The following is a 16,911-nucleotide window of genomic DNA, read 5'->3' on the forward strand; positions in this document are numbered from 1 at the left end:
ATGGTAAATGGTCTGGAGTCCATGCCCTACAAAGAGAGGCTTATGGAGCGGGGATGTTTGGAGAAACGTAGGTTAAGGGGTGACATGACAACCATGTTTAAATATTTGAAGGGAGCAAGCTTGTTTTCTGCTGCCTCAGAGACTAGTAGGACATGGAGTAATGGATTCAAGGTGAAGGAAAAGAGATTCCACCTAAACATTAGGAAGAACTTCCTGACCGTCAGGGCTGTTTGACAGTGGAATTCACTGCCTCGGAGAGTGGTGGAGTCTCCTTCTTTGGAGGTTTTTAAACAAAGGCTGGATCAGCATATGTCGGGAGTGCTTTGATTGTGTCTTCCTGCTTTGCAGGGGGTTGGACTTGATGGCCCTTGGGGTCTCTTCCAACTCTATGATTCAAATATATTGTGGTATGATCTTCTCTGGGCTGGAGTTTCACTTTTCAGGTGCATGAGCAGGCGTGCTTCAGGGTCTGGTAGGGAAGCATGATTCATGGCAAGGGATGCTGCAGAAGCTCAGATTTAACAAACTGTCCTGGGAGGAATTCTAGCTGCGTTAGTTTGACTGATAGACTGGCAACTGAGCAGTTGCAAGCAATATTGACCGTTCTTACCAACTTCCCCACTAATATTGGAAAGTAGCTTCGTTCGGTAGTGGACTAACACTTTGCGTTAGTACTAGTTGCTTCAGACACACAACCAGAATGCCATATGGGCAAGATGATAAACTTTCACCCCACTATCACTAATCTGGCTACATAGCATCCCATAATATCTAAAATATGTAGTGATGTACAATGCAACCCACTCCTCAGATAAGAACATAAGAACATAAGAACTAGCCTGCTGGATCAGACCAGAGTCCATCTAGTCCAGCATTCTGCTACTCGCAGTGGCCCACCAGGTGCCTTTGGGAGCTCACATGCAGGAGGTGAAAGCAATGGCCTGCTGCTGCTGCTGCTCCTGAGCACCTGGTCTGCTAAGGCATTTGCAATCTGAGATCAAGGAGGATCAAGATTGGTAGCCATAGATTGACTTCTCCTCCATAAATCTGTCCAAACCCTTTTTAAAGCTATCCAGGTTAGTGGCCATCACCACCTCCTGTGGCAGCATATTCCAAACACCCATCACACGTTGCGTGAAGAAGTGTTTCCTTTTATTAGTCCTAATTCTTCCCCCCAGCATTTTCAATGAATGCCCCCTGGTTCAGTATTTTAAATAATATTTTATTTATTGTATTTTAAATAATATTTTATTTATTGTATTTTAAATAATATTTTATTTATTGTATTTTAAATAATATTTTATTTATTGTATTTTAAATAATATTTTATTTATTGTATTTTAAATAATATTTTTGTGTGTTTTAATTGAAGTATTTATCATTTTAACTGTACTGCTAATTAAATGTTTCATGAAGATCTTGACTGGGTGAGAAGGAAGCATTAAAATGTTTTAAATAATAAAATAACATATTGTCAAAGGCTTTCACGGCCGGATTCAATTGGTTGTTGTGGGTTTTCTGGGCTGTGTGGCCGTGGTCTGGTAGATCTTGCTCCTAACGTTTCGCCTGCATCTGTGGCTGGCATCTTCAGAGGTGTATCACAGAGAGAAGTGTGTTACATTCTGTGTCCAGAGAGAAGGGAAAGTTTAGTGGGGTATACATTGTCCATGTCCCAGGGTGGGGAACCAATCAGTAGGTGTTTGGGTGGAACTTGCTATCTGGTTCACCAGAGAAGCCTCCGTCACTCAGGTGGAGGAGTGGGGAATCAAACCCGGTTCTCCAGATTAGGACCCACCTGCTCTTAACCACTACACCACTCTGTATCCTGTCCTCATCTTCCAGACTAGATTCAAGGTGAGTCCATTTGGAAGAGGTACAAGTGGGTGCTGCTGCTACCTGATTCTGCAGCCCCTTGGAGGCAGGGCAGTACTGTGTTGCTGTCAATGTTCTACAAGAGCTACAGAGGCTATAGAGGCAGGAGGACTCCTATATCTCCAGATGTTATGGACTACAATTGGGGGGGGGGTGGGGGGGGGGGGGGGTGGGGGGGGGGGGGGGTGGGGGGGGGGGGGGGTGGGGGGGGGGGGGGGTGGGGGGGGGGGGGGGTGGGGGGGGGGGGGGGTGGGGGGGGGGGGGGGTGGGGGGGGGGGGGGGTGGGGGGGGGGGGGGGTGGGGGGGGGGGGGGGTGGGGGGGGGGGGGGGTGGGGGGGGGGGGGGGTGGGGGGGGGGGGGGGTGGGGGGGGGGGGGGGTGGGGGGGGGGGGGGGTGGGGGGGGGGGGGGGTGGGGGGGGGGGGGGGTGGGGGGGGGGGGGGGTGGGGGGGGGGGGGGGTGGGGGGGGGGGGGGGTGGGGGGGGGGGGGGGTGGGGGGGGGGGGGGGTGGGGGGGGGGGGGGGTGGGGGGGGGGGGGGGTGGGGGGGGGGGGGGGTGGGGGGGGGGGGGGGTGGGGGGGGGGGGGGGTGGGGGGGGGGGGGGGTGGGGGGGGGGGGGGGTGGGGGGGGGGGGGGGTGGGGGGGGGGGGGGGTGGGGGGGGGGGGGGGTGGGGGGGGGGGGGGGTGGGGGGGGGGGGGGGTGGGGGGGGGGGGGGGTGGGGGGGGGGGGGGGTGGGGGGGGGGGGGGGTGGGGGGGGGGGGGGGTGGGGGGGGGGGGGGGTGGGGGGGGGGGGGGGTGGGGGGGGGGGGGGGTGGGGGGGGGGGGGGGTGGGGGGGGGGGGGGGTGGGGGGGGGGGGGGGTGGGGGGGGGGGGGGGTGGGGGGGGGGGGGGGTGGGGGGGGGGGGGGGTGGGGGGGGGGGGGGGTGGGGGGGGGGGGGGGTGGGGGGGGGGGGGGGTGGGGGGGGGGGGGGGTGGGGGGGGGGGGGGGTGGGGGGGGGGGGGGGTGGGGGGGGGGGGGGGTGGGGGGGGGGGGGGGTGGGGGGGGGGGGGGGTGGGGGGGGGGGGGGGTGGGGGGGGGGGGGGGTGGGGGGGGGGGGGGGTGGGGGGGGGGGGGGGTGGGGGGGGGGGGGGGTGGGGGGGGGGGGGGGTGGGGGGGGGGGGGGGTGGGGGGGGGGGGGGGTGGGGGGGGGGGGGGGTGGGGGGGGGGGGGGGTGGGGGGGGGGGGGGGTGGGGGGGGGGGGGGGTGGGGGGGGGGGGGGGTGGGGGGGGGGGGGGGTGGGGGGGGGGGGGGGTGGGGGGGGGGGGGGGTGGGGGGGGGGGGGGGTGGGGGGGGGGGGGGGTGGGGGGGGGGGGGGGTGGGGGGGGGGGGGGGTGGGGGGGGGGGGGGGTGGGGGGGGGGGGGGGTGGGGGGGGGGGGGGGTGGGGGGGGGGGGGGGTGGGGGGGGGGGGGGGTGGGGGGGGGGGGGGGTGGGGGGGGGGGGGGGTGGGGGGGGGGGGGGGTGGGGGGGGGGGGGGGTGGGGGGGGGGGGGGGTGGGGGGGGGGGGGGGTGGGGGGGGGGGGGGGTGGGGGGGGGGGGGGGTGGGGGGGGGGGGGGGTGGGGGGGGGGGGGGGTGGGGGGGGGGGGGGGTGGGGGGGGGGGGGGGTGGGGGGGGGGGGGGGTGGGGGGGGGGGGGGGTGGGGGGGGGGGGGGGTGGGGGGGGGGGGGGGTGGGGGGGGGGGGGGGTGGGGGGGGGGGGGGGTGGGGGGGGGGGGGGGTGGGGGGGGGGGGGGGTGGGGGGGGGGGGGGGTGGGGGGGGGGGGGGGTGGGGGGGGGGGGGGGTGGGGGGGGGGGGGGGTGGGGGGGGGGGGGGGTGGGGGGGGGGGGGGGTGGGGGGGGGGGGGGGTGGGGGGGGGGGGGGGTGGGGGGGGGGGGGGGTGGGGGGGGGGGGGGGTGGGGGGGGGGGGGGGTGGGGGGGGGGGGGGGTGGGGGGGGGGGGGGGTGGGGGGGGGGGGGGGTGGGGGGGGGGGGGGGTGGGGGGGGGGGGGGGTGGGGGGGGGGGGGGGTGGGGGGGGGGGGGGGTGGGGGGGGGGGGGGGTGGGGGGGGGGGGGGGTGGGGGGGGGGGGGGGTGGGGGGGGGGGGGGGTGGGGGGGGGGGGGGGTGGGGGGGGGGGGGGGTGGGGGGGGGGGGGGGTGGGGGGGGGGGGGGGTGGGGGGGGGGGGGGGTGGGGGGGGGGGGGGGTGGGGGGGGGGGGGGGTGGGGGGGGGGGGGGGTGGGGGGGGGGGGGGGTGGGGGGGGGGGGGGGTGGGGGGGGGGGGGGGTGGGGGGGGGGGGGGGTGGGGGGGGGGGGGGGTGGGGGGGGGGGGGGGTGGGGGGGGGGGGGGGTGGGGGGGGGGGGGGGTGGGGGGGGGGGGGGGTGGGGGGGGGGGGGGGTGGGGGGGGGGGGGGGTGGGGGGGGGGGGGGGTGGGGGGGGGGGGGGGTGGGGGGGGGGGGGGGTGGGGGGGGGGGGGGGTGGGGGGGGGGGGGGGTGGGGGGGGGGGGGGGTGGGGGGGGGGGGGGGTGGGGGGGGGGGGGGGTGGGGGGGGGGGGGGGTGGGGGGGGGGGGGGGTGGGGGGGGGGGGGGGTGGGGGGGGGGGGGGGTGGGGGGGGGGGGGGGTGGGGGGGGGGGGGGGTGGGGGGGGGGGGGGGTGGGGGGGGGGGGGGGTGGGGGGGGGGGGGGGTGGGGGGGGGGGGGGGTGGGGGGGGGGGGGGGTGGGGGGGGGGGGGGGTGGGGGGGGGGGGGGGTGGGGGGGGGGGGGGGTGGGGGGGGGGGGGGGTGGGGGGGGGGGGGGGTGGGGGGGGGGGGGGGTGGGGGGGGGGGGGGGTGGGGGGGGGGGGGGGTGGGGGGGGGGGGGGGTGGGGGGGGGGGGGGGTGGGGGGGGGGGGGGGTGGGGGGGGGGGGGGGTGGGGGGGGGGGGGGGTGGGGGGGGGGGGGGGTGGGGGGGGGGGGGGGTGGGGGGGGGGGGGGGTGGGGGGGGGGGGGGGTGGGGGGGGGGGGGGGTGGGGGGGGGGGGGGGTGGGGGGGGGGGGGGGTGGGGGGGGGGGGGGGTGGGGGGGGGGGGGGGTGGGGGGGGGGGGGGGTGGGGGGGGGGGGGGGTGGGGGGGGGGGGGGGTGGGGGGGGGGGGGGGTGGGGGGGGGGGGGGGTGGGGGGGGGGGGGGGTGGGGGGGGGGGGGGGTGGGGGGGGGGGGGGGTGGGGGGGGGGGGGGGTGGGGGGGGGGGGGGGTGGGGGGGGGGGGGGGTGGGGGGGGGGGGGGGTGGGGGGGGGGGGGGGTGGGGGGGGGGGGGGGTGGGGGGGGGGGGGGGTGGGGGGGGGGGGGGGTGGGGGGGGGGGGGGGTGGGGGGGGGGGGGGGTGGGGGGGGGGGGGGGTGGGGGGGGGGGGGGGTGGGGGGGGGGGGGGGTGGGGGGGGGGGGGGGTGGGGGGGGGGGGGGGTGGGGGGGGGGGGGGGTGGGGGGGGGGGGGGGTGGGGGGGGGGGGGGGTGGGGGGGGGGGGGGGTGGGGGGGGGGGGGGGTGGGGGGGGGGGGGGGTGGGGGGGGGGGGGGGTGGGGGGGGGGGGGGGTGGGGGGGGGGGGGGGTGGGGGGGGGGGGGGGTGGGGGGGGGGGGGGGTGGGGGGGGGGGGGGGTGGGGGGGGGGGGGGGTGGGGGGGGGGGGGGGTGGGGGGGGGGGGGGGTGGGGGGGGGGGGGGGTGGGGGGGGGGGGGGGTGGGGGGGGGGGGGGGTGGGGGGGGGGGGGGGTGGGGGGGGGGGGGGGTGGGGGGGGGGGGGGGTGGGGGGGGGGGGGGGTGGGGGGGGGGGGGGGTGGGGGGGGGGGGGGGTGGGGGGGGGGGGGGGTGGGGGGGGGGGGGGGTGGGGGGGGGGGGGGGTGGGGGGGGGGGGGGGTGGGGGGGGGGGGGGGTGGGGGGGGGGGGGGGTGGGGGGGGGGGGGGGTGGGGGGGGGGGGGGGTGGGGGGGGGGGGGGGTGGGGGGGGGGGGGGGTGGGGGGGGGGGGGGGTGGGGGGGGGGGGGGGTGGGGGGGGGGGGGGGTGGGGGGGGGGGGGGGTGGGGGGGGGGGGGGGTGGGGGGGGGGGGGGGTGGGGGGGGGGGGGGGTGGGGGGGGGGGGGGGTGGGGGGGGGGGGGGGTGGGGGGGGGGGGGGGTGGGGGGGGGGGGGGGTGGGGGGGGGGGGGGGTGGGGGGGGGGGGGGGTGGGGGGGGGGGGGGGTGGGGGGGGGGGGGGGTGGGGGGGGGGGGGGGTGGGGGGGGGGGGGGGTGGGGGGGGGGGGGGGTGGGGGGGGGGGGGGGTGGGGGGGGGGGGGGGTGGGGGGGGGGGGGGGTGGGGGGGGGGGGGGGTGGGGGGGGGGGGGGGTGGGGGGGGGGGGGGGTGGGGGGGGGGGGGGGTGGGGGGGGGGGGGGGTGGGGGGGGGGGGGGGTGGGGGGGGGGGGGGGTGGGGGGGGGGGGGGGTGGGGGGGGGGGGGGGTGGGGGGGGGGGGGGGTGGGGGGGGGGGGGGGTGGGGGGGGGGGGGGGTGGGGGGGGGGGGGGGTGGGGGGGGGGGGGGGTGGGGGGGGGGGGGGGTGGGGGGGGGGGGGGGTGGGGGGGGGGGGGGGTGGGGGGGGGGGGGGGTGGGGGGGGGGGGGGGTGGGGGGGGGGGGGGGTGGGGGGGGGGGGGGGTGGGGGGGGGGGGGGGTGGGGGGGGGGGGGGGTGGGGGGGGGGGGGGGTGGGGGGGGGGGGGGGTGGGGGGGGGGGGGGGTGGGGGGGGGGGGGGGTGGGGGGGGGGGGGGGTGGGGGGGGGGGGGGGTGGGGGGGGGGGGGGGTGGGGGGGGGGGGGGGTGGGGGGGGGGGGGGGTGGGGGGGGGGGGGGGTGGGGGGGGGGGGGGGTGGGGGGGGGGGGGGGTGGGGGGGGGGGGGGGTGGGGGGGGGGGGGGGTGGGGGGGGGGGGGGGTGGGGGGGGGGGGGGGTGGGGGGGGGGGGGGGTGGGGGGGGGGGGGGGTGGGGGGGGGGGGGGGTGGGGGGGGGGGGGGGTGGGGGGGGGGGGGGGTGGGGGGGGGGGGGGGTGGGGGGGGGGGGGGGTGGGGGGGGGGGGGGGTGGGGGGGGGGGGGGGTGGGGGGGGGGGGGGGTGGGGGGGGGGGGGGGTGGGGGGGGGGGGGGGTGGGGGGGGGGGGGGGTGGGGGGGGGGGGGGGTGGGGGGGGGGGGGGGTGGGGGGGGGGGGGGGTGGGGGGGGGGGGGGGTGGGGGGGGGGGGGGGTGGGGGGGGGGGGGGGTGGGGGGGGGGGGGGGTGGGGGGGGGGGGGGGTGGGGGGGGGGGGGGGTGGGGGGGGGGGGGGGTGGGGGGGGGGGGGGGTGGGGGGGGGGGGGGGTGGGGGGGGGGGGGGGTGGGGGGGGGGGGGGGTGGGGGGGGGGGGGGGTGGGGGGGGGGGGGGGTGGGGGGGGGGGGGGGTGGGGGGGGGGGGGGGTGGGGGGGGGGGGGGGTGGGGGGGGGGGGGGGTGGGGGGGGGGGGGGGTGGGGGGGGGGGGGGGTGGGGGGGGGGGGGGGTGGGGGGGGGGGGGGGTGGGGGGGGGGGGGGGTGGGGGGGGGGGGGGGTGGGGGGGGGGGGGGGTGGGGGGGGGGGGGGGTGGGGGGGGGGGGGGGTGGGGGGGGGGGGGGGTGGGGGGGGGGGGGGGTGGGGGGGGGGGGGGGTGGGGGGGGGGGGGGGTGGGGGGGGGGGGGGGTGGGGGGGGGGGGGGGTGGGGGGGGGGGGGGGTGGGGGGGGGGGGGGGTGGGGGGGGGGGGGGGTGGGGGGGGGGGGGGGTGGGGGGGGGGGGGGGTGGGGGGGGGGGGGGGTGGGGGGGGGGGGGGGTGGGGGGGGGGGGGGGTGGGGGGGGGGGGGGGTGGGGGGGGGGGGGGGTGGGGGGGGGGGGGGGTGGGGGGGGGGGGGGGTGGGGGGGGGGGGGGGTGGGGGGGGGGGGGGGTGGGGGGGGGGGGGGGTGGGGGGGGGGGGGGGTGGGGGGGGGGGGGGGTGGGGGGGGGGGGGGGTGGGGGGGGGGGGGGGTGGGGGGGGGGGGGGGTGGGGGGGGGGGGGGGTGGGGGGGGGGGGGGGTGGGGGGGGGGGGGGGTGGGGGGGGGGGGGGGTGGGGGGGGGGGGGGGTGGGGGGGGGGGGGGGTGGGGGGGGGGGGGGGTGGGGGGGGGGGGGGGTGGGGGGGGGGGGGGGTGGGGGGGGGGGGGGGTGGGGGGGGGGGGGGGTGGGGGGGGGGGGGGGTGGGGGGGGGGGGGGGTGGGGGGGGGGGGGGGTGGGGGGGGGGGGGGGTGGGGGGGGGGGGGGGTGGGGGGGGGGGGGGGTGGGGGGGGGGGGGGGTGGGGGGGGGGGGGGGTGGGGGGGGGGGGGGGTGGGGGGGGGGGGGGGTGGGGGGGGGGGGGGGTGGGGGGGGGGGGGGGTGGGGGGGGGGGGGGGTGGGGGGGGGGGGGGGTGGGGGGGGGGGGGGGTGGGGGGGGGGGGGGGTGGGGGGGGGGGGGGGTGGGGGGGGGGGGGGGTGGGGGGGGGGGGGGGTGGGGGGGGGGGGGGGTGGGGGGGGGGGGGGGTGGGGGGGGGGGGGGGTGGGGGGGGGGGGGGGTGGGGGGGGGGGGGGGTGGGGGGGGGGGGGGGTGGGGGGGGGGGGGGGTGGGGGGGGGGGGGGGTGGGGGGGGGGGGGGGTGGGGGGGGGGGGGGGTGGGGGGGGGGGGGGGTGGGGGGGGGGGGGGGTGGGGGGGGGGGGGGGTGGGGGGGGGGGGGGGTGGGGGGGGGGGGGGGTGGGGGGGGGGGGGGGTGGGGGGGGGGGGGGGTGGGGGGGGGGGGGGGTGGGGGGGGGGGGGGGTGGGGGGGGGGGGGGGTGGGGGGGGGGGGGGGTGGGGGGGGGGGGGGGTGGGGGGGGGGGGGGGTGGGGGGGGGGGGGGGTGGGGGGGGGGGGGGGTGGGGGGGGGGGGGGGTGGGGGGGGGGGGGGGTGGGGGGGGGGGGGGGTGGGGGGGGGGGGGGGTGGGGGGGGGGGGGGGTGGGGGGGGGGGGGGGTGGGGGGGGGGGGGGGTGGGGGGGGGGGGGGGTGGGGGGGGGGGGGGGTGGGGGGGGGGGGGGGTGGGGGGGGGGGGGGGTGGGGGGGGGGGGGGGTGGGGGGGGGGGGGGGTGGGGGGGGGGGGGGGTGGGGGGGGGGGGGGGTGGGGGGGGGGGGGGGTGGGGGGGGGGGGGGGTGGGGGGGGGGGGGGGTGGGGGGGGGGGGGGGTGGGGGGGGGGGGGGGTGGGGGGGGGGGGGGGTGGGGGGGGGGGGGGGTGGGGGGGGGGGGGGGTGGGGGGGGGGGGGGGTGGGGGGGGGGGGGGGTGGGGGGGGGGGGGGGTGGGGGGGGGGGGGGGTGGGGGGGGGGGGGGGTGGGGGGGGGGGGGGGTGGGGGGGGGGGGGGGTGGGGGGGGGGGGGGGTGGGGGGGGGGGGGGGTGGGGGGGGGGGGGGGTGGGGGGGGGGGGGGGTGGGGGGGGGGGGGGGTGGGGGGGGGGGGGGGTGGGGGGGGGGGGGGGTGGGGGGGGGGGGGGGTGGGGGGGGGGGGGGGTGGGGGGGGGGGGGGGTGGGGGGGGGGGGGGGTGGGGGGGGGGGGGGGTGGGGGGGGGGGGGGGTGGGGGGGGGGGGGGGTGGGGGGGGGGGGGGGTGGGGGGGGGGGGGGGTGGGGGGGGGGGGGGGTGGGGGGGGGGGGGGGTGGGGGGGGGGGGGGGTGGGGGGGGGGGGGGGTGGGGGGGGGGGGGGGTGGGGGGGGGGGGGGGTGGGGGGGGGGGGGGGTGGGGGGGGGGGGGGGTGGGGGGGGGGGGGGGTGGGGGGGGGGGGGGGTGGGGGGGGGGGGGGGTGGGGGGGGGGGGGGGTGGGGGGGGGGGGGGGTGGGGGGGGGGGGGGGTGGGGGGGGGGGGGGGTGGGGGGGGGGGGGGGTGGGGGGGGGGGGGGGTGGGGGGGGGGGGGGGTGGGGGGGGGGGGGGGTGGGGGGGGGGGGGGGTGGGGGGGGGGGGGGGTGGGGGGGGGGGGGGGTGGGGGGGGGGGGGGGTGGGGGGGGGGGGGGGTGGGGGGGGGGGGGGGTGGGGGGGGGGGGGGGTGGGGGGGGGGGGGGGTGGGGGGGGGGGGGGGTGGGGGGGGGGGGGGGTGGGGGGGGGGGGGGGTGGGGGGGGGGGGGGGTGGGGGGGGGGGGGGGTGGGGGGGGGGGGGGGTGGGGGGGGGGGGGGGTGGGGGGGGGGGGGGGTGGGGGGGGGGGGGGGTGGGGGGGGGGGGGGGTGGGGGGGGGGGGGGGTGGGGGGGGGGGGGGGTGGGGGGGGGGGGGGGTGGGGGGGGGGGGGGGTGGGGGGGGGGGGGGGTGGGGGGGGGGGGGGGTGGGGGGGGGGGGGGGTGGGGGGGGGGGGGGGTGGGGGGGGGGGGGGGTGGGGGGGGGGGGGGGTGGGGGGGGGGGGGGGTGGGGGGGGGGGGGGGTGGGGGGGGGGGGGGGTGGGGGGGGGGGGGGGTGGGGGGGGGGGGGGGTGGGGGGGGGGGGGGGTGGGGGGGGGGGGGGGTGGGGGGGGGGGGGGGTGGGGGGGGGGGGGGGTGGGGGGGGGGGGGGGTGGGGGGGGGGGGGGGTGGGGGGGGGGGGGGGTGGGGGGGGGGGGGGGTGGGGGGGGGGGGGGGTGGGGGGGGGGGGGGGTGGGGGGGGGGGGGGGTGGGGGGGGGGGGGGGTGGGGGGGGGGGGGGGTGGGGGGGGGGGGGGGTGGGGGGGGGGGGGGGTGGGGGGGGGGGGGGGTGGGGGGGGGGGGGGGTGGGGGGGGGGGGGGGTGGGGGGGGGGGGGGGTGGGGGGGGGGGGGGGTGGGGGGGGGGGGGGGTGGGGGGGGGGGGGGGTGGGGGGGGGGGGGGGTGGGGGGGGGGGGGGGTGGGGGGGGGGGGGGGTGGGGGGGGGGGGGGGTGGGGGGGGGGGGGGGTGGGGGGGGGGGGGGGTGGGGGGGGGGGGGGGTGGGGGGGGGGGGGGGTGGGGGGGGGGGGGGGTGGGGGGGGGGGGGGGTGGGGGGGGGGGGGGGTGGGGGGGGGGGGGGGTGGGGGGGGGGGGGGGTGGGGGGGGGGGGGGGTGGGGGGGGGGGGGGGTGGGGGGGGGGGGGGGTGGGGGGGGGGGGGGGTGGGGGGGGGGGGGGGTGGGGGGGGGGGGGGGTGGGGGGGGGGGGGGGTGGGGGGGGGGGGGGGTGGGGGGGGGGGGGGGTGGGGGGGGGGGGGGGTGGGGGGGGGGGGGGGTGGGGGGGGGGGGGGGTGGGGGGGGGGGGGGGTGGGGGGGGGGGGGGGTGGGGGGGGGGGGGGGTGGGGGGGGGGGGGGGTGGGGGGGGGGGGGGGTGGGGGGGGGGGGGGGTGGGGGGGGGGGGGGGTGGGGGGGGGGGGGGGTGGGGGGGGGGGGGGGTGGGGGGGGGGGGGGGTGGGGGGGGGGGGGGGTGGGGGGGGGGGGGGGTGGGGGGGGGGGGGGGTGGGGGGGGGGGGGGGTGGGGGGGGGGGGGGGTGGGGGGGGGGGGGGGTGGGGGGGGGGGGGGGTGGGGGGGGGGGGGGGTGGGGGGGGGGGGGGGTGGGGGGGGGGGGGGGTGGGGGGGGGGGGGGGTGGGGGGGGGGGGGGGTGGGGGGGGGGGGGGGTGGGGGGGGGGGGGGGTGGGGGGGGGGGGGGGTGGGGGGGGGGGGGGGTGGGGGGGGGGGGGGGTGGGGGGGGGGGGGGGTGGGGGGGGGGGGGGGTGGGGGGGGGGGGGGGTGGGGGGGGGGGGGGGTGGGGGGGGGGGGGGGTGGGGGGGGGGGGGGGTGGGGGGGGGGGGGGGTGGGGGGGGGGGGGGGTGGGGGGGGGGGGGGGTGGGGGGGGGGGGGGGTGGGGGGGGGGGGGGGTGGGGGGGGGGGGGGGTGGGGGGGGGGGGGGGTGGGGGGGGGGGGGGGTGGGGGGGGGGGGGGGTGGGGGGGGGGGGGGGTGGGGGGGGGGGGGGGTGGGGGGGGGGGGGGGTGGGGGGGGGGGGGGGTGGGGGGGGGGGGGGGTGGGGGGGGGGGGGGGTGGGGGGGGGGGGGGGTGGGGGGGGGGGGGGGTGGGGGGGGGGGGGGGTGGGGGGGGGGGGGGGTGGGGGGGGGGGGGGGTGGGGGGGGGGGGGGGTGGGGGGGGGGGGGGGTGGGGGGGGGGGGGGGTGGGGGGGACTACAATTCCCATCAGCCCCTTCCAACATGGCCAATTGGCCATGCTGGAAGGGGCTGATGGGAATTGTAGTCCATAACATCTGGAGTGCCAAAGGTTCGCCACCACTGGTATAGGCTCATCTTGTCAGATGCTGGAACCTAAGCAGCAGGGTCAGTACTTGGAAGAGAAACCTCCAAGAATGACACTGCAGAGGAACCTGTCTCGAAAGCCCCTTACTGGGGTAACCCATAAGTCAGCTGTGATTTGACGGCACTTGACACAAACACACCTCAAGCACACTTCCCCCCAGCCAAGATTCACCATGTTTTTTGCAACCTTTTGGGTATCACAGATCTCTTCCTCAGGCAGAATATGAAACAAAGCCCTATTAAAAATATTAGGAGGGGGGAAAAACCTGTTTGTGCCCTCCGTGCAGCTTAAGGGGATGATGTAAAAAGCTCCCTCCAGACTAACTTGTTGTGAGCCATGGGCAAAAAACATATAAGAACATTGGGATAAAAACACCATCAGGGCTGTCCCTTTGATGATATAGGCCCTTTCCCCACTCACCTTTGCCCGAGGTTTGCTGTGGGCAATTCAGCCAGCGCTGCTGAAATTTCACTGGCAGCGCACCCTGAAAGCTTCACTCAATCTCACAGCTCTGTGAAGGGTTTCCGCCAAAAGGCGCCATTTCAAAAGGCGCCAGGAATTCCGCGCGTCGAGGGGGCGGGAGAGAGACAGCGTCGGGGCAGCTGCGTTCTCGCCGCCCCTGAAGTGGGGAAGGGAGCTGGACCCCACGCTACTTGAGGAGAGTAGCGCGGGGCTTAAGGAAAGTGGGGAAAGGGCCATAAATATCCAAGGTTTTCAAAATCTGTCTCCAGCACTAAATGGAACCCAGAGTTTTCTTTCAGAAGAGGGGCTGTGGCTCAGTTGTAGAGCAGCTGCTTGGCATGCTGAAGGTCTCTGGTTCAAACCCCGGCACTCCAGTTGAGAGGACCAGGTGGTAGGTTATGCGAAAGACGTCTCAGCCTGAGACCCTGGAGAGCAGCTGCCAGTCTGAGTAGATAAAGCAGATCTTGGCGGACCGAGACTATGATTCAGTGCAAGGCAGCTTCATGTGTTCTTCATGCATTTTAAGGCAGATAATTGAAATACGGGATATATACTAACTATATCTCACTATGTTGGATTCTATATTCTCTCTATGGCCGTTTCCCCACTTTTAAAAATGACCTCGGTTTCATCCGGCGTGGACCTTTTCAGCGCGGGGATTGTGTTCCCCGGCTTCCCCACTGCCCCGGGGTCATCAAAAGGCACCGTTTTCAGCAGCGCCAGAAATGACGCACGCTGAGGGGGCGCGAGAGCGGCAGAGTCGGGGCGGCTGCGTTGTCGCGGCCCCTGTAGTAGGGAGTGCCACTGGACCCCGCGCTACTTGGCAAGAGTAGCGCGCAGCAAACGGTGAGTGGGGAAAGGCCCTGTGTACTATATTATTTATGGATACACTGATTCGTGAGGGACAAAAAAATAATCTTAAAAGTCCCTCATAGGAGCTGGCATAGCATAGCGGCTAACATAATGAGCTGCAATCCAGGTCGTCCCAGGTTCCAAAGTCACCTTTGCCAATAACTCTCTAAGAAAGCCACTGCATCTAACATCAGCATATACAATCCTGAGGTCAGGTCCAGGTCCACCATGAGGCCTACCAGTCAGACATGCCCTGATGTATTCTTCACTGGGAACTCAGTATCCAGGCGCAGATGGCCCAATTCAAATTGGGACCACAGGCAGTGATGGGATTCAAATAATTTAGCAACCGGTTCCGATGGTGGGATTCAAATAATTTAACAACTAGTTGTTTACAATCGCCATTTTAACAACCAATTCTGCGAACCTGCTGAATCCAACCACTGACCACAGGGTATGGGAAGGTGCCTTCCCACTGCACCATTTCCTGTCCCCAAAAGTCCCTAATAGGAGTGTTATTTGTCTCAGAGGGTAAGCCTTTGCGTTAGGGTTGCCAGCTTCCAGGTGGGGCCTGGAGGTCTCCCAGAATTACAGCTGATCTCCAGGCAACAGAGATTAGTTCCTCTGGAGAAAATGGTTGTTGTGGAGGGTGGACTGAATGGCATTATATACCAATGAGATCCCTCCCTCCCCCAAACTCTGTCCTCCCCAGGCTCCATCCCCTAAATCTCCAGGTATTGCCCAGCCCAGAGCTGGCAAACCTACTTTCCCCAGGAGGCCTCAATGGGGCAAACAGTGGCCCGTCAAGACATTTCTAACAGTATGGAGAAGGGCAAGGCTGATACCCTTTCGCTTAATGTGCCATGGTCCCAATTCATATCAGATCCTATAGGCCTGGGAACTGAATTCTCAGTTGGGAGCTTGTAGGCATGTATCAATTGCACAGACCTTGGAAGAACCCAGCCCCCCCCCCCCCCAACATACACCACATAGTTAAGCCTAGTCCACCCACTGTAATATGAACAGAATAATACTAAATATTTGCCTACCAGCTTCCCCTACAAGGTTGGTGTAAGGATTTCATCAGGATAATATTGGAGATTGCTGGCAGCATCTTGGCCCTAAATAAAACCCCAAAACAACAGCCCTGAAATGCCTTTCATTAAGGCCAATGAAAATAAAGTTAAACAACATGCAGACTGTTGAGTTCTCCAGAACTGTCCAACAAGTTGGGTGTTTTTAAAAAATCAAGGGAGGGGGAGTTGTTTGAAACGCTGTTCTTAAGCCTCTTGTCTGTATTCCATGGGGAATTCCAGGCAGATTTGTATAGATAAATATGGTGCTGAGCAGAACTGGTATCGGTTTGTACTTTCGAAGAAGAAGAGTTTGGATTTATACTTCACCTTTCTCTCCTGTGAGGAGACTCAAGATGGCTTACAAACTCTTTGTCCTTTCCTTTCCCCACAACAGACGCCTTGTGAGGTAGGTGGGGCTGAGAGAGTTCCCAAGAACTGTGACTAGCCCAAGGTCACCCAGCAGGAATGTAGGAGTGCAGAAACACATCCGGCTCACCAAGCCTCTGCCACTCAGGTGGAGGAGTGGGGAATCAAACCCAGTTGTCCAGATTGGAATCAACCTGCTCTTAACCACTACACCACGCTGTCCAGTACAGTACATTACACTACACTTAGCTTTGTAACTTTATTTTATTTTTCTGTGATTTAGATAGGAATAATTTCTGTATTAGATAGAAAATAGGATTTGTTCTGTGTTTGCGTAAAGTCTCCTCCCCTCAAGGCAGAAATGCTGGTGACAGCCCGGCCCTGTCCGGTCCTGCCCCACCTTAGCATTTCCTTTTCATTCACAAACCGAGACCAGACCTGCAACAAAGGAAACCCCAGAAGACGGACATCAGCCTGCCCTGATCTCATCACCCAGCAGATAAGGGGTGCTGCACCCTTAGGTTTCTCTTTCCTGATCTCATCACCCAGTAAATCTTTGTGTTTTTCCCGCCTTGGACTTGACCGCTCCTATGTCAGCGCCTCGCTCTGAATCCACGGCGAAATTCAAGAAGGGACTGCCCTCTGGAATCTGATTGGTTCTTCTTTTGTTAATCAATGGTGGTGGGCTGTACTGTGGTCTCCCGGTATTCCTGGGCGGGAGGAAGTGTTTAAAAGGCCTTGTAAAGCTGCTAGGCAGTGCTGTCGCTGTAGATCGGAGGTGCTGACACTTAGGTCGGCATCACAATAAAGAGTCTTTTACTGTTTTACTATACTCGCTGTGTTGGGTCCCGATTTCTGTTCCTCCGCACTACCAAGAGCTGAAATCACAATGAAATCATTAAAGTTACCCTGGTAGCACGGTAACAAGTATGGTAATAGTAGTTGCATGAGGATGTGGAAGGTAAAGACCCATGTTCAAATCCCTGCTGTGACATGGAAACTTGCAGGGTGGTCTTGGGCCAGCCTTACAGGGCTGTTGCATGGATAAAAATGGAGCAAGAGAGAATTATGTGCACTGCTTTGGGTCTCCATTGGGGAGAAGAGCAGAGTATGTCTAAATTAAAAAATTCTGGCGAGAAGGAGCCAAGGCAGACTTCAGCTGATACGATCCAAAAGAGTTGCTGCTCAAATCTCTCTCTAACATCAACAGATGTCAGAGGAAAGGAAAGGAAAGCTTGACAGTTGTTACAATATGCATGCAAAGGGCTCTGAACACTGAAAGAACTATATAAATGCGAAACATTGCAATTATCTGAGCAGCTATGATGTCATCTCTAGTGGTTACAGCAGGGAAAACCTATTTATGAAAGGGAGGGGGGGAATATATTTTCATGCCTTCCCCTGTGCTCTTTTACCTTCACTCAGTGCTTTTACCCACAACTCTTGCTCTTTCATTCATCACCTTTTCTTCCCCCCCCCCCTTAAAAGCTCATATTCCATTTGGAGGCACAAAGGGCTCTTTATTGGTTCAAAGGCCCTTCACCGTTGCCAGCTGCTGGGGCCTTTGGCCAAGGAAAGTCTGCCAGCTACAGAGATGGGGGTGGGGGGGATGAGACGGGAAGGAAAGTGGCAGGCTCATCCTGTCATCTGGGCCAATCGTCCGAGGCTATAACTGGTGCCTCCAGCCCTCTATCAGCACGTAGTCACTAGGAGCTCTGCAGTGCCTCCCTGGTTTCTTGACCTTCATTGTCCCACTCCCACCCTGCCAGCCAGCTTGTTCAATTCTTCAGAAAACCCACACCCCAAAAAACCTTGCCGTACAATAGGCTGAAAGTTACAAGGCAAGGTAATTTGTCAATGTGTCCAGCGGGACACCCGTACAGCTATAAATAGCAACGTAGCTGAGGCAAAGCCAAAGTTCCTGATGGAGACCTTAAGTGAGCAAGGGGGTAAAAACAGGAAGCGGAGGGGAAAGTGAGGGAGGGAACCTCCCGAATTCTGAGGGT

Source organism: Sphaerodactylus townsendi, linkage group LG03, assembly GCF_021028975.2.
Source record: "Sphaerodactylus townsendi isolate TG3544 linkage group LG03, MPM_Stown_v2.3, whole genome shotgun sequence".
In the NCBI taxonomy this organism is placed as follows: Eukaryota; Metazoa; Chordata; class Lepidosauria; order Squamata; family Sphaerodactylidae; genus Sphaerodactylus; species Sphaerodactylus townsendi.